The 16,579-nt window shown below is 55.1% G+C and overlaps 1 long non-coding RNA gene across 4 annotated transcripts; it reads right to left on the bottom strand.

Moving 5' to 3' along the window:
* Positions 1–4,943: 4,943 nt before the first annotated feature.
* Positions 4,944–16,542, bottom strand: LOC138111264 (uncharacterized). Of its 4 annotated transcripts, none has more exons than XR_011151295.1 (4): positions 16,065–16,542; positions 14,911–14,958; positions 13,397–13,555; positions 4,944–5,901 (listed from the first exon to the last, which is right to left on the bottom strand). It is a non-coding gene; the product is annotated as an uncharacterized lncRNA (long non-coding RNA). The 4 variants fall into 4 exon arrangements; XR_011151297.1 differs by lacking the exon at positions 4,944–5,901 and adding an exon at positions 5,908–6,172; XR_011151296.1 differs by lacking the exon at positions 13,397–13,555 and having other exon boundaries at positions 4,946–5,901.
* Between the last annotated feature and the right edge of the window lie 37 nt (positions 16,543–16,579).

Here is a 16,579-nt window from a genome sequence, read left to right as displayed (position 1 = left end):
AAGAGGTGCTGGTTCCCTTCCTGGGGCTTCCAGCCTCCTCCAGCCCCACGTTCCTGGCCAGCTGGGACACACGCAGGGAACACCAAGGAACATTCCTGGCAGCAAGCAGGAGTCACCGAGGGCTCAGTGCAGCTCTGGGCCAGAAAAACAGCCCCAGCCTCAGCACCTGCTGTGATTTTGGGCTGTGAACACTCAGCTGCAGGAAACGCCCCTCTGCAGGCAGGACCAGCCCTGACACTCTCCAGAGAACTTTTGCCACAGACCAAGTGAAGCCTTAGGACTTGTCTTGCTCATTTCTCCCCGGAAAGGGACATAGCACGAGCACCTTAACAGCTATTGGGTAAATCCTGGAAAGAATCAGGGTTATGGGAAGAGTTTTGTGCTGTCATGTCAGGTGCCAGCCAGTTCTGCTCTAGAGCCATTCCAGGGGCTGGTATTTAAAGCAGCATTAGCAGAAAAGAAGGAGCTGTATTGGCATAGGAATTCCCTTGCTGGCAGCAGCCATTCCCATTCCAGGCAGGACCTTCCTCATGACCCTGAAATTGGCGCACGTGCTTGGAGCAGGGTGCTGAGAAGCTCAGGATTCTGAGTTCAGTCCCTAAATGGACCAACCTCTTATCACCATTTGACTTGATGATCCTCGTGGGTCTTTCCAACTCAGAATATCCTGTGCTCTGGAAATAAAGAACAGTTTTCACTGGCTTTTTAAACCTAGAGGTTTTTTCCACTAGAGAGTGTGAGCCACAGAGAAAGTGGGGGAAAGGAGGGAAAGGATCAGGTCTCACCCGGCAGGTGTAGGACAAGCAGCCAGAGCAGAACCGAGCCCCAGCAGCTCCCAGTCCCACACCGGGAGGCTCTACCCACCCGAGGCGATGCTGCGGCGATCCCGCGCCGCTCGTTCCGCGGGGGCGCGGCGGACAGGGGCCCCCCGGGCGTGCAGCCACGGGGGAGGGGGAGGCGGGCGCTGCTCTGCCCGGGAGCTGCGGTGGCCTCGGGGGTGCCGGGGCGGGGAGGGAGCTTCCCATCCCCGCGGGGGCTGCGGGCGGGGCCGGGAGCGGCCACCGGGGGCTGCGCTCGCGCCGCCGCTCCGTGTCCGGCAGGGGGCGCCCCGCGGGGCGGGCGGCGCTGAGGGAGCGGCGGCGTTGGGGGCGTCCCGGGGCTGGCGCGGGGCCCGCGCCCCGCCCGCTTCCAGCCGGGATCCAGCGCCTGCTCCGGGGAACCGCCGCCCTCCTGCTGGTCCCGGCACCGGCACAGCCCCGGCTCCCCGCCGCCGCAGCGGGATCGTGCCCGGAGCCCCGGCGGGACCCCACCCCGTGCCGGCCGGAGCAGGAGCGGCAGCGCCGGGCTCGGCCCCAGCACCCATCCTGGAGTGGCTCTTCCCGCCCGCGGCGATCCCGGTCCCGATCCCGGTCCCTATCCCAACCCCAATCCCGCCCCGGTCCTGCGGCTCCAGGACCGGTACCCTACCCGCCGAGGGAGTAGCGGCTCCACCCGGGACCCCCAGCCGACACCGGCAGGACCCGGATCCGAATCCCCGGGCCCGGATCCCGACCCCACCGAAGCGCCTCGGGCTCCGCGTAGCGCCGGGACCGGCCCCGGGCTCCGCACAGCGCTCCGAGCGACGGCCCCGCCGCATCCTGGGATGAGCATCCATCGCATACAGCGGAGCGGGCGCGGGTCCGCCGGGATTTACGAGCGCGGGCGGGGCGGGGCGGGGCCGGCTCAGGTGTGAAGGGCGGGGCCGGCTCAGGTGCGCGGGGCCGCAGAGCGGCTGCGCGGGGCGGGACCGAGGACATTAAACCCCGGGAAGCAGCGCCCGGAGCCATTTGCTCCCTCGGCGCGCGGGGCGAGCGGCTGTGGCAGGGCCGGGCTCTGTATTTCTATTCCTTTATATTTCTCTTTACCTCTCTTCCTCTAAACCTCCCCTTCCCCACCCCTCCCTTCCTCTCCTTCCCTACCCCTGCTCTCTCCCTCCGTACCCCCCTCTCCTTCCTCCCCGAGCCCCCGGACCCCCCTCCCCCCTTCCCTATCCCCCTACACACCCCTACCCTACCCCTCCACCCTCCCCCTACTTCTCCACCCTTCCTCTCCCCCCCACCCCGGCTCCCCCCTGCCCCCTCTCCCCGCTCCCCTTCCGCCCCCCAATCCCCACACAGCTGTCCTCAATCCTCCTTCCTCCACCCTTCCTTCCCTCTTTCCCCCTCTGTACCTTGACACCCCCACCTATGCGCCATCCTCGTCCTCCTTCCTCCACCCGTCCTGCCCCCCAACCCCATCTTCCCCTGTCCCTCTCCCTGCTCCCCTGCACACCCTGACCCCGACTACCCCCTCTGCCCGGCTATTCCCGTCCTCTGTTCCCCTTTCCCCCGCAGCCGCGGGGCTCGGGGCGCCGGAGAATAAAGCCCAGAGGGCCGGAGCCCGGCGCCCTCCGCCCTCGCTGGAGCCCCCACACGGGGCGAGCCCCGCTCGGCGGGTCCCCCCCTGCAGTTCCCAAGCACCGCCCAGCACCGCCGGGGCTCCGGCTTTCCCCACATCACACTGGGGGCTCCCCGGGGGGGTCGGGGCTGGGGGTCAGGGAGGGTCCCCTCCGGAGGAGGGGGTCCCGGGGTGGGGGTGGGATGGGTCCCCTCCGGAGGAGGGGGTCCGGGGGAGGCGGCGGGGGGACTTTCTCCCCTCCAGTCCCTCTCCCGGACCCCCTCCTCCGGACCGGGGATGGGGGGGAAGCGGAGGGGGTCACGTCACTCTGCAGCGTGAACAGACACAGAGCTCGCCAGCCAAACAAACGGCCCCGCCCCGGGAGGCCCCGGTCCGGAGGAGGGGATCCCGGGAGGGGGCCAGGGCGGACCACGTCCGGAGGAGGGGGCCCCGGGGGAGGGACTGAAGGTGGGGGGGAAAAGGTCCCCCCGTCCGCCTCCCCCGGACCTCCTCCTCCGGAGGGAGCCCACCCTGACCCCCTCCCGGGACCCCCTCCGGAGGAGGGGGCCCATCCCACCCCCACCCCACCCCGGGACCCCCTCCGGAGGAGGGGGCCCTCCCTGACCCCCAGCCCCGACCCCCCCGGGGAGCCCCCAGTGTGATGTGGGGAAAGCCGGAGCCCCGGCGGTGCTGGGCGGTGCTTGGGAACTGCAGGGGGGGACCCGCCGAGCGGGGCTCGCCCCGTGTGGGGGCTCCAGCGAGGGCGGAGGGCGCCGGGCTCCGGCGCTCTGGGCTTTATTCTCCGGCGCCCCGAACCCCGCGGCTGCGGGGAAGGAAGGAGAGGGGAGGACGGGGAGAGAGAAGAAATGCGGGGGGATGAGAAGGGCTAGGGAAGGGGGAACGGGGTGCAGAGGGAAGCGGGAGGGAAACGGAAAGGCTGGATGGAGGGGAGAAGGAGGGTGGACAGAGCAGGGGAAGAGGGGGAAGAGAAGGGGGTAGCGGGGTAGGTACAGGAGAGGACGGAGTGTGGGAGGGGGGAGGTTTGGGGCGAGAGGAGGGGAGGGTTTGGGGGAGAGAGAGAAGAGGGGGGAAAGAGGGAGAAAGAAGGGGAACACGGGGAGAAAGAAGGAGGGGAAAAGGGGGGACAGGAGGGGAGGCCGAAGGCCCCGCGCCTCACCCGGGGAGCCCGGACAGGGACAGCCCGCCCGCACCGCGCTCGGAGCGAGCAAATGGCGATGGATGCGATTCCCGGGCATTAAATCTCCTCGGCCCCGCCCCGCGCGGCCGCGCTGGGGCCCCGCGCCCCTGAGCCGGGACCGGGACCGGCACCGGCACCCCCCCTGAAGCCGCGCCCCGGCCCCGGCCGGCCCCGGCCCCCTCCGGGCCCCGCCTCGCAGAGCCCCGGCCCGCCCGGCCCCAGAGCCCCGCCCTGCCCGGGGTGGGGACGGGACCATCGCCCGCGGCCCCGCCCCTCCCACCTGGGCCGAGCCGGGGCTGCTCCCGGCACCGGCACCGGGGCTTCGGGTCCGGGTCCTGCCCTTGTCCGCTGGGGGCCCCGGGGCGGGCTTGGGGCTGGGATGGGGACCGCGGTCCCCGCGGGCGGAGGAGTCGCTCCGGGACGGGCGCTGGGGCCGAGCCCGGCGCTGCCGCTCCTGCTCCGGCTGCGGCCCCGCCGGGGCTCCGGGCGCGGTCCCGCCACGGCCCCGGAACCCTCCAAACCCCGCCGGTCCCCGCAGCGCCGGAGGAGTTTTTTATACATCGCAGGCAGATAATTCTCATAGAGAAACCCCAAAAATAAAAGATATGGGGTCGGGTTGGGGGGGGGGGGGCAGGCAGTGTTCTGCTTTAAATTAAAACGTATTGGCAAAAAGAAATCCGTGGAACAGCTCATTTCCTCTCCTGGGCTGGCTTCTGTGTGATCGGCTGTGATTCCAGCTGATCGCTGTGGGACTCTAAGGAAATGCCAGGTGCTGAGCACTACAGAAGATAATGGGAAATCTCTCTGGATCAGGCAGTGTCCCAGAAGTCTGGCAGTGCCCAGCATTCCTGGCTGGAATTTGGGGATCCCAGCACAGCCCCTCCATAGTGTCCCTGTGGACCTGGCACTGCCCACCATCCCTGACCAGGGTTTGGGGCTTCCAGCACAGCCCCCCAGCACATCCTGCTGCTTCCTCAAGTCCCCTTTAACCAGGATCCTTTTTTGGGGTGGGGGCACCCAAACCCAGCACAATTGGCTTTAATCAAATTTTGCGGGATCTCCCCTCTCCCCTCCTCACCGAATTCCTGCTGCCAAAACCCAGCCTGAGGCTCAGCTCTCCATCCCCTCAATCTCTCCAAGGAATTGCACTTGGATTTCCCAGTCCAGCAGGGCAGCAATGCTGTTGTCCTCACTGTGTATCTTAATTGCAGTGATTGCTTAAGAAATAATTGAAAGAAATTAAAAGAATGAAGAGAAAGTAAAGAAGAGCTGCCAGCTCCAACCAAGGAGTGCTCAAGCCCCTTCTCAATGATTTGCTTTAATTAACCAATGAAAATGAACCAATTAAGATCACATCAACATGTTATTATTCTTTTTAATTGAGTTCTAGAGAAATACTGCAGAATAGAAAAGAACCTTTTGAACCCCCAAAACTCTTCTAGGAGATCCACAGGGCAGGGCTGCCCTGCCCCCCCAAACCGAGGAGAACTGGGAGAAAAGACAAACCCAGACTGAGATTCCCAGGAGATTGGTGCAGCTTCTGCCAGCCGGAACAGCCCGTTCTGAAAACCCACCTGTGAATCCCAGGAACCTGGGCCATCATCAATGTCCTCAGGGGCCTTTTTACTTAAAGCAGATTTCCACAGAATATTAAGGAAATACAGAAAATTAAACTGAAATGTAAAGGAACAGCTCCCCCAAGCCAGCAGGCTGCAGCATCCAAAAGAAAATGAACAGAAAGATTATGGATTGGGACCATCAGCAATCCCAGATCCCTCGTGTGGAATAGCACTCTGCTTTGGTTTATAAATCACCACTCCTCTTAGCAGACAAACCCTTCAGCTTTGCTTCCAATTCACCAAGTTGCCAACTGTGGCCACCGAGGTTCTGCTGCACCGTGTCCACGCTGGGATCCAGGAAAACACGCAGGGTATGGTCCTCTGGGAATGTTGCTGAGGAAGCCACTGACCTAATCTGTGCCTGCAGCCCAGAGGGAATCTCTTCCCAACAGCTCTGGCTGTGCTCGGTGTGTCCCGACGGTTCCCACGCTGACACAGCACAGCTTCCTCTGCCCGCTGCCTTGGGAAGTATCCCTAAGGTGCCACCAAGAAAGGAGCTTCTTCTGGGCACAGAGTCTTGGGCTTCAGGGGAAGAAAAGGAGTTTTCAGTCTTTAGCATCTCCCACTCCGTCAGCATTGATAGCAAACATGGCTTCAGCCTCGGGAAGACACGGAGAGTCATAGATTTTACAGATCCTGGTCTCACCTCGGCCTTTCCGCAGGTACAGCCTGACAGGGAGAGGGAAGGAATCAGGTCAGGATGGACAGCGTGCTCCCAGAAAATCATCCTAATCCATAAGGGATTAAAAAGAGCTGTATGAACTGCCTGAGACGTTCATTTCCCTGCAGACCGAGGGCTCAGGACGGAAGCATGGGCCAGGATTCTTTCCCTGACTTGGCCATCATGGCCAAGGCCTGGAAGAGCAGCTGGATCTGGCAGTCGCTGTTAAAGCCCTGGCAGAGGCCACGTTGTCCAGGGCATTGCTGACAGAGGCCATTCCTACAAAAGCAGGGAAAATAAAGGGATGAACCTGGAGTTAGCCATGAGCTTTGCCAAAAGACTGGAATAAAAACTCACATCCCCAGCAGAGATAAAACCAGAAAAAATGCAACCTGTGGTGATGAAAAGAGAACGGAATGATTGGAACTATTTTAAATGGATAAGAGGAAATGGCCTCATGTCATACCAGGGGAGGCTGAGGCTGGACATTGGGAAGTCTCCTAGTGGAAAGGCTGTCCAGCCCTAGTACAGCTGCCCAGGGCAGTGGTGGAGGCCCCATCCCTGGAGGGATTTAAAGCCGTGCGGATGTGGCACTTGGGGACACGGGACAGTGGTGGCCTCGGCAGCACCGGGGAACGGTTGGGCACCGTGATCTCCGAGGGCTCCTCCAACCTGAAGGATTCCATGATTCCAAGGCCATTCTGTACACGGCCAGCACAGACACAGCTGTGCCTGCTGCAAACATCATTTCACTTCCTCTCCTTTGCTTGGCTGCCAAACATTCCCTGGTGCCAGGGAACACAGGAGCAGTCCTTGCTGCAGGAGAAGCCAGCAGGGTTAGATCAAATTCCCTTCAGAAAGAGCTAACAGGATCCAGCCAGTCCTGTCCCCAGCTGCTTGGGAAGCTCCCAGTCCCTTCCAGTAGCAAAAGAGAGGGAAATCACCTCATGCCAAGGGACAATGACACGAGAGCTGTGGGGAGAGAGCAGCAGGGACAGGAGAGGAATGGCAACACCAGAGGTTTCCAAAGGGAACACCTGCCAAATCAACCTCCAGGACATGTGGAAAATGTTTTCCAACTGAGTTGTGAGTCCATCTATTCCTGTCTTCCACTCACAGACCTTTCAGCCACAGCCAGGAGCCGCTCTGGACCAAAGTTCCCCTCCATGTCCATGGATGTGGCTTTTCCCTTGCCAAAACCCAGTTCTTGCAGTAAATGAATCCCAAGCATTTGCTCCTGCATTCTGCCACAGTTCACCTCAAATACCACTGGATCTGGAGCCTTTCAGTGGCCAGGGCAGCTGCAGGTGCCACAGGCAAGACTTTGGTGGAGACTTCCCCTTGTCAGCAATTTGCCAAGGGGCCCTCAGAACACTTATCCTGTTGTTTTCATTCATGGAACTAGTAGGATTCTCAATCCTGCAAGAGGCAGAAGCAACAAAAATCCTGGCCCTTCCTCACTAGGACTTTCAAAATAAGACAAGGTTTTGTGTGTCTGTTCAAATCAGCTTCAAAGGCACTGATGTAACAGATAGGGTATTCCACCCCTCCTGAAATTCACTGGGAATTAGAAATTGACACAAAATTTAAAGGAATTATTCCCTACTCTGCATGGAAATAGGTAACAGATCCACACTCCCAGAGCTTCGGGTCCCACCTTGGAATCTCATGAACACCCATGGACACAGACAGTGGCACCGGGATGTTTGGGTATCCTGGAGACAACTCCCTGCCACTATTAATAACCACCAAGAGAAGATAAAGATCAGCCGAGGGATTATTCCTGTAAGCACTGCCTGCTGTTTAACCACAAGCAGCTCTGCAAGGAAAGGAATCCCAGGTGTCTTCCACCACAGGAGGCAGAAATATTGACTGACTTCATCAGTCCATCCATAGGTCTTGTTTCCCAACACCAGTCCACCAAAGTGACATTAAGGATCAGGTGTCAAAGATGCTGCATTGTGCTTTGGCTCTCCGTATGTGTAGAGGTGTTGGAATCATGGAATTACAGAATTAATTGGGTGGGAAGGGACCTTAAAGATTATCCAGTTCCAACCCCCTGCCATGGTCAGTGACACCTTCTGCTATCCCAGGTTGCTCCCAGCTCTGTCCAGCCTGGCCTTGAACACTGCCAGGCATCCAGGGGCAGCCACAGCTTCTCTGGGCAACCCGTGCCAGGGCCTCAGCACCCTCACAGGGAAGAATTTCTTCCCAATATCCCATCTAAACCCACCCTCTGGCAGTGGGAAGCCATTCCTCATTGTCCTATCACTCCAGGCTCTTCCCCAAATCCCTCTCCAGCTCCCTTGAAGCCCCTTTAGACACTGGAAAGGGCTTTAAGGGTTCTCCAGAGCCTTCTCTTCTCCAGGCTGAACATTCCCAGCTTTCCCAACCTGTCTGTGTAATGCTCCAGCTCTTGGAGCACTTCCTGGCCCTTCCTGGCCTCCTCTGGACTCCCTTGAGGATCTCTCCATCCATCCCAAAGCCACCACAGCTTGCACAGACAGAAGCTGCCTACAGGAGGAATCTGTCCTAAGGGAAGGCAAACACAGACCTTGCCCTGTTGGAAACACAGGGCCAAGGGAAGAGCAGCCCAACCTCCCAGCTCTGCTGGAAAACATTTCAGCTGAGGAAGGAGCTTTGTTTCACTGGAGACAGCAGCTCCCCCTTGGCTTTAGACACAACCAAAGGCAAACCCACTGATTAGAGGCTGAATAAAACAATATATTCCAGTCCTGCCCACCTCTCCCCCAGGGAACCAACAGGGCGCCGGGTTGGTTCTCTTCTTAATGAGACAGAATTCTAGAAAATGGGGAAAAAACCCTCCTCTTTCTTCAGAAGCCTTGGAAAGTCCAATTCTAAATGCAGAACCAGACAGGGCACCCCTCTGCCTCAGTTTTTTTTCCAAGGGAAAGATGGCTCTTCCACCTCTTAACAGCCCCAACGCTCATTTTCCATCACCAGTTACTCCATGGTACAAAACTTTCATCAAGGCACTTTTAGTTCAGAGGCTCCATCAGCTTCCTTGTTTACATGAGCTTGCACCTTGGAAATTGTTACATCTCCAAGTGCCATCAAACTCTTCCCAAATTCCACGAGTCTTCTGCTGTTGATTTGTCACAAAGTTTTCAGCTTCTAATTTTTCAAAATTGGAAGCCCAGACCAGCAAAGCCCTTGACCATCCACTTTTATGTCACCAGCACTACTCTGGCAAAAAGCCTCCAAGCCAGGCTGTTTTTCTATGGCTTTCTGTTCTAGTCTTTATAAAGATTTATAAGCTTTATTACAAAAGAGTTCAAATCCACAGCAAAATATCTTAAATCCAATTATATCAGCAAAATAACTTATTTTTCTCATTCACCCCATCACAGGTCCTGGTGGGACCATCAAGTGGTACAGATACAGTGTGGAGAAGGGAAAGAATTAGGATCATTTACCTCTCCAATTCCAGTTTTCTCGGTGAGGTTGGGAAAAATAAGGAGAATATAGTTTACATGAGAAGACTGGAGTCTGTTTTTAGTCATGGGCAGACAACACAGGCAGGGAAACATTTCCACCTCTCTCAGCACAGGCAAACCATAAATACAGGATGGAATCTTGGAACAGAAATTATCAGGTGCCTTTTACCAAGGTGGCATTTCCCCAGACAGGAGCCAGTGTAAGCACAGCTCACAGGAGAGGAGAGGAAGATCTCCCTTCTCCTGGGACAGGTGTTGTACCTGTTTACCTGCCTTGCACACCCTAAACAGCAAATTTTCCTTATGGATAACATGTCAGAAAAAAAAATTCCAAGTGAATTGTTAATTTGCCAGGATGACAGTCCTGGGACAGACATTTTTCCTGCTGTGCTCATGCTCTTTTCAGAGTAGTCTGAAGAAGTTTTCCAGCCAGGAGACCCCATCTTATCACAAACAGCCACCCCTCAGTACTACAGTTATTTACACCTCGGCTTTTGGCTGCAGCGAAGCGTCCTGAAAGCCCCAGGCTGGACCTCAACCTTCAGCACAGCTCCCTTGTGCACAGTTCAGGTGCACACCATCCTCAAACTCCTCCCTCCTATCTCACCTTCTGGAATGCCACAGAAGAAGGAATTCCGACCTAACTGGGCCTTCACCCCCTCCCTGCCTTCAGGGCACTGCCGGGAAAGGGCAGCGTTCCCTTCCGGGCCTGCTGGATTCAGTTTGGCTGCTCCAACCTCTCCCCGGCTGTGCAATTACAACTGGAATGTTCCACAGGGGTGTAACCAGACCAAGAGCTGTCCCAAAGCACGTGAGCTAAAGAGAACCCTGCAACCACTGCTGTGGTATCCAACACGAAGTTAGTGGTTTCAACCTTCTTCTGATCCCCCAAAACGCAGCTAATGAGGGCAGGAAAATGAATTTAAACATTTAAACTAAGCATAATGGACTCATTTTTCAATGCCAGGTTTTACGGGGTTCACAAAGAACTGAGTTTCCCCAGCGCACGGATTTCAAACCACTGGCCAAACCCAGTAGGTCAGAAAGGGAAAAACAGAGTTGCTGCCAGTGCTGGAATCACTGGTTACCCTGAGTTACACACAACTTGACCTAAACTGGAGGAGAACCCGAGCCTCTGCTCATACCCACTGTGAATATGGCATCAGGTATCTGTGCAGGTTACACTTCATAAGCAGAAAGATCCATGGAAAGTGCATTAAAATTGTTCCTACCTGTCCTTTCACAAGGCAGGATGGTTTTTCCATACAGCAAACCTTTTTTGAATTAAAAACATAACATTTCACTCAGATGGAGAAGAAAAAGATGAGATCTGCTAAATTTCCCCTAAGCCAGGCAACACAAAACAAACAAAAAAAAACTTTTCAGTTTGGGTCAAAAAGAACCTTTCATTCCACTTTTTCACCATTTTCAACAATCTACCATATTCATTTTGTCTCTCTTCAAACAAAAAGCCAATTCAACTTTGAAAACCGTAGATTCTGGTGTCCCAAGCTAACACATAAATGCATTTCTCTTCCCCTGTGCCCAAATACATCTTAGAATAGAACCATCCAAACTCACTTTTCCTGGGAACCTCCAGAATTCTGTGTCAGTGGCTCAGCGTTGCCTGATGAACACCACACAGATTTCCAGTAGGTTCTGCCTGCTGGGATTTTCAATTCCCCTTCCCCCAATTCCTCCCTGCTCTGGCATCTGGGGTAGTTGTTTCCACTGGGCAGGACAGGGAGGGGTTCACACCTCATTTTTCCCGGGAGCTGAAGTCGGAGCCTTTGGATCCTGCTGTGCCAGCCCCCTCAGGCCCTACACAGCAGCATTTCCTTCCACCCTTCCAGGAGCTGCCTCACAGTCCCCCGGGAAGGCCCCATACCAAACCCCAACAGCTTTGGTTGGCTTGCTTGTTCCCAGCCCCAAGGGATTTCACTGAAACAAGAGCTGAAAACCTTCCTCAGACAGAGGAAGAACATTTCAGTCTGTCTAAGCAACCCCTCAGATCAATCCCTTTCTCTCCCTTCCTTCTGCCCATCTCCTGCCACACATGCAGCACCGGCCTGGCTGGTTCCTTCATGTGGTTCCACAGAATTCCCAGCCAAACAGGAGATCCACCTCACTCCCTCACCCTGCACATGCTGTGGGGCTCACAGAGCAGGAGAGAGACCAGGGGCCCTGTTCACCTCACCCCTTATCCCACCCTCTCCACTCCTGGAAGCAGGAGCCCTTTTGGGATGATGCAATACAAGGACACGAATCTGTTCGTAACACCAAGTTATTCTCCACAGTCCTCAGCAGTTTCATGGGGAAAGTGATACTGGATGAAGTGTCACTGGAGTTTTCACAGAATCACAGGATGGCCTGGGCTGGAAGGGACCTTCAAGCTCATCTCATCATGAGTGTATTGCTCACTCCCAGTTTGCGCTTCCTGCCGCTTCTCTTCCGCTGTGGAGCAGAACCTGGAGCTCTGCGATCGGCAAATTAGCGACGAGAAGCAGCAGCGAGGACTGAGAAGATCTCAATCCCAAATCTCCAGTTGTAGATTCTCACAGAACTGTCCTTCCACATCAGGCAACAGCCAAGGGGTGATGGGAGGAAAATAAATGGCAACACAGGTGCACAGGAAAATGGAAATGTGGTTCTCAGAAACACAGAGTCCATCTCCCCAACCTCTGCTGCCTCATGGGGGCTGGGATTTTCCCCTCTTGCTGTGAAGTCTGCAGGGCAGTTCCCTTATTTCACCAGCCCAAAGGGAACTAAATAACTCAAACCCAGGAAGATGACAACTGAAACAAAACCCCAACACCAACACCAGCCCTCGGGGAACGGGACCCTGTCTCTTGTCACCACTTGACAGCACTGCTGGGAGCAAAGACTCTGCCAGATCAGGTTATACCTGGAGCACACCTGGAGCAGGAGCTGGCAGGTGTTGAAGGGTTTTATGTCCTCTGAATGGGGCGAACAGGGTCAGTTAGGAACACGAGAAACAAGATTGGTTCCACTGTAAATTTGTTCACAAAACAGGTGAAAGTGAGGTTCTCTCACCAGTCGCGCTGCAAGAAACCATAAAGCAGCTCTTTAGATCCCTCGGCTGGGATTCTGTGATCCCTCCTCTCCTTCATCCTGCAGAAGAACTGCAGAAATCCCAGTTTCTCTCAAAGAGAAAGTGAGGTTTCAAAAGCTGAAGGGAGAGTCTTGGCTTGGGGGCAAAGGGGAGATCCCCCACTCTGCTCCAGGGCCCTCCAGCCTCCACTGATCTCCCTGTGCACACTTTTTCCTGATGGAATTCTGAAGGCCCAAATGTCATCACTCGCTCTATTGTTCCAACAGAGCACTTAAGTTCATTCCTTAAAACTAAAATACAAAAGTAAGCACTTTCCTGGGCTGTACTTATAGAGTTAATAAAGATGCTGAGCCACATCCCCCTTTTCCTTACAATTTCACCACAAACATATTTAATGGGATTTTTGACTGAACACTTGATTTCATTCCATACTTGTTTCTACAGAACTTATTCACCAAATGGATAAGCTGAACAATGAGCTGCTAAAGAAGATCACAAACAATAAAATTCAGCCTCCCCACAGGAATTTCAAAGTGGAAAAGCCTCAGCAAGTTTTTGTGCCTCTCACCTTTGAATGCAGCACTGAAGAAGTCAAAGCCTGGCTGGAGACCAAGTCATTCAGCAAAGAGTAAGATTTGCTCTATTGCCACCTGAAATGCTCATCCTTCCCCGGAGAGGGAGCAGAGGAGGCTGCTGGCACCATCTCACCTGGGACAAGTCACTTGGATTTACTTACAGAGCCTGTGTTGCAAATTAGATTTCAATCCTATTCAATCCAGGCTCTATAACCAGGATGTCAGAGCCCAAACTCACTCCCTTTTTCTCTTATATTTTCTTGGAGAAAAATAGTTAATTAACTAAACCCATGGCATGAAAATGCCACTGGAATTGCAGCTGCCACCTTGGCACAGCCCCAGGACCCTGTGATATGGTCCCACTGCAGCTCCCAGCCTCCTGTCTCCAACTCCTCACCTCTGGCACGAGGCCACATGCAGCACAACCATCATCTCCCCACTGTGTCTCCCCAGGACTGTGGAACATCTGGGTGTCCTCACCAGGGCTCAGCTCTTCTCCCTCAACAGAGCAGGTGTGGCATACAGCACAGCAGAGGCCAGCCTCAAGGCTTGGAGCCTAGACCACAGGAATAAGGCTTCAGAACCCTGCAATGGTTTGGGTTTAAGGAAAAGACATTAAAGCTCATCCCGTTCCACCCCCCTGCCATGGGCAGGAATGCCTTTCACAAGCCCAAGTTGTTCCAAATCCTGTCCAACCTGGCCTTGGACACTCCCAGGGATGGGGACTCACAACCTCTCTGGGCAACCTAAGGCAGCCCCATTTCCCTTTCCCCTTTCCATTTCCTCCTCAGTGCAGGTGTCCCCTGCAGCCCATGAGCACAGGCCCGGTGACAACTCCCTGTCCTCCTCTTGTCCCCCTGTGCCCCCTCGTTGGACAAGGCTAGAACAGCAACACACATTCCTGAAGTCTGGCTGCTTCCTTAAATCCATGGACCAGTTAGTGCTGTCTCTGAACAGCTGAAATGAGCTTTCAGTGCCTAGAAACGAGCAGGAGTGAGAAACGAAGGGATTTGAATCTGGAAATACGCGAGTTCCACCTGCCCACTGCTCCTGACGCAGAGGCTGGGGCTCAGGGCAGGTGTGCAGCCTTTCCCTGGGGCACGGATCCTGCACTGGAATGCTGTGGTGTTGCCAAACCTGGCCTCAAACCAGCAGAAGATAAGCCCTGACCATTTACTCCCGACACAGGCACACCCAGAGCCCTTCCCAGGGGGCTGGTCACTCGTCCCTACCTTCACGTTTTCACTGCAAAAAATCACCTGAAATGATTCCCAAATAGCTGAAACCCCAAAGCACACTGGGAAAGGCAGGTTGAACACAAAATAAATGGCCACAAGAAAAAAAACAGGGTGTTGCTCTTTACTTCCTGTTTTCCTTCATAAAGTTATGTGCATTTGTATATAACAATCTGTAAATAGGGGTGGGGAAAATGCCTCTCTCTAGAGGCAGAATTAAGTGATTATGCTTCCAAAATTTACTCACAATTTCAAAACTCAAGCAAGCAGTGTCGTTCCTGTCCACAGCAAGTTTGGCACGTTGCATTTCTATCTCTATTTAATTGACAGACCAACCTGATTGCAAAACAGTGAAGCAAACACAGCTCCAGAGGTGCCCACAGCCCAGGGACAGTTGGGTTTTCTCTCTCAGCACATGCTGAGTCTTTGCCCAAATTTGTGCCTGTCCTTGCACATCTCATGGAAAAAGCTTTAAAACAGCATCTGGGGAACTCATGTATAAATCTGAGAACACCAGAGCACCTCAGTTTTGGCTTTACTCTTAAGTGTCTCCAATGGATAATCTGTTTTCTTCATTTGAAACAGGACACTGCTGGCACCAGCAGAATTAGGGTGCAGGCAGGGGAGGATCCTGGGTTTAGTCACAGCCCTGCTGGGGTCTGAGAAAGGCACTCACCTTGTCAGGGTGGGATGAAGAAGACAATCCTCCTGAGAAGCCCTGGCTCTGGATTAAGGTGGAGATGGGAGGCAGGATGGCAAGCACAGGAGGTGAAAAAGATTTTAAAATTAATATAAAAACAAATATTGAGCTAGGAAACACACCACCTTCTATTCCTGGGGTGTAGAGGAAAGCAAATCACAGGGAATTACAGTTATCTGGGATTTTAACAGGAGTGTACACAACAGCTCTGTAAAGCCGGGAGCCACTGGAGCACTTCCTAAAACAAATATCTCAGTAGACCTTATTGCAGAGGTCACTTTTACAAATTTCCATGTGACTGAGCTGTGCACCTGTTCTGTTTGTACTGCCTGCAGACACTGCTATAAAGCACTGCACACTGATGTAACTGAACGAAGGAGACAATGATATAACCATGCACTGTACAAGATTTATTAAAATAGTTAAGTTATACTTGTAACTCCATCTCCGTCTCTTTCACTGGGTTTTCATAATGGTTTGTCACTCAGGGTCTCAGAAACTCAGCAAAATGTCTGAAACCACACGTTTCCTTTTGCTTTGAGGGACTGACATTCAACAGGAAGAATGTTATGGCCTGGATAGCTGTGTCTTAAAAACAGGGGGAGGTGAAAATCTGACACATGGAAAGAATTAAATTCCAGAAAAGCTGTGAGCTGTCGGTCTAGTGGAAGGTGTCCCTACCGGTGGCATGGGGTGGAACTGGATGGTCTTTAAAGTCCCTTCCAACCCAGACCAGTCTGGGAATCTGTGATTCCATGACTCAAAAGGGAGGCTCTCCTATTCCTTGGCAAAGAAATCAGAGACACCCTGTTTCCTACACAGTCACAGAATTCAAGCAGGACTTAAACTCAATGCTTCTTTGCATTATCCTTTCTGGGGCTGGGCAAAGCATGAGAAGGTTGTACAAAAGCCCATTCTTCCCTATCAGGAAGGGGAACTTGGGTGGCAGCTGTTCCAAGTGGAGCAATACAGAAAGAGGAAACAGCATAACCCCGTAATTCAGAGCCTGTTACACGGATTCTCCGACAATTCCAGCCAACAGCCATCCTCTGTTTCAGGAGCACAACCACAGTTACGAGATCACCTCTGCAGCCTAAATAAAGTTTAGGCGAACCAAGAGCCCAAAACACCTGCTTTTCTGTGTCGGGGGCTCTCTCAGCGGCTGGAGCTGTACCGCACAAGGCATTTCGAACCTTTCCACGACGGCAGGGCAGGGAGCACAGAGCGCTGAGCTCCTGCAGCGGGGCGGCAGCGGGGCGGCTCCGAGTCTCCCCCTCAGGGCCTGCCCGCCGCCATCTTGCGGCGCCGGCGGCGCCCGGGCCCCGCGTAGCCATGAGGGACGGGTGGCTCGGGGGCGGGTCGGGCGCCGTGCCGGGGGGTTCTGGGGACAGGAGGTTCCGGCGCCGGGAGATCCCGGGGCCGGAAGATGCCGGGGCGGGGAGACCCCAGGACACGCTCCGCTGGGGACAATGGCGGCGTCAAGGTCGCCAAGGCGACCCCCCCGTCCCGACCCCCAGGACCACGACCCAGCCAATCTGACTCGCCCTCCCGCCCGCTGCCCCGCCTCGGCTCCTCCCGGCCGCGTCCGTCTCGTGTCCGCGCTCCTGATTGGCCGCTGCCGCCCAGCCGGGCTGGGATTGGCGAC

This window comes from Aphelocoma coerulescens, chromosome 5 (assembly GCF_041296385.1).
Source record: "Aphelocoma coerulescens isolate FSJ_1873_10779 chromosome 5, UR_Acoe_1.0, whole genome shotgun sequence".
NCBI classification, from domain to species: Eukaryota; Metazoa; Chordata; class Aves; order Passeriformes; family Corvidae; genus Aphelocoma; species Aphelocoma coerulescens.
Note: the sequence above shows the minus strand (reverse complement) of the source record. Positions and strands in the feature narration are given on the sequence as shown.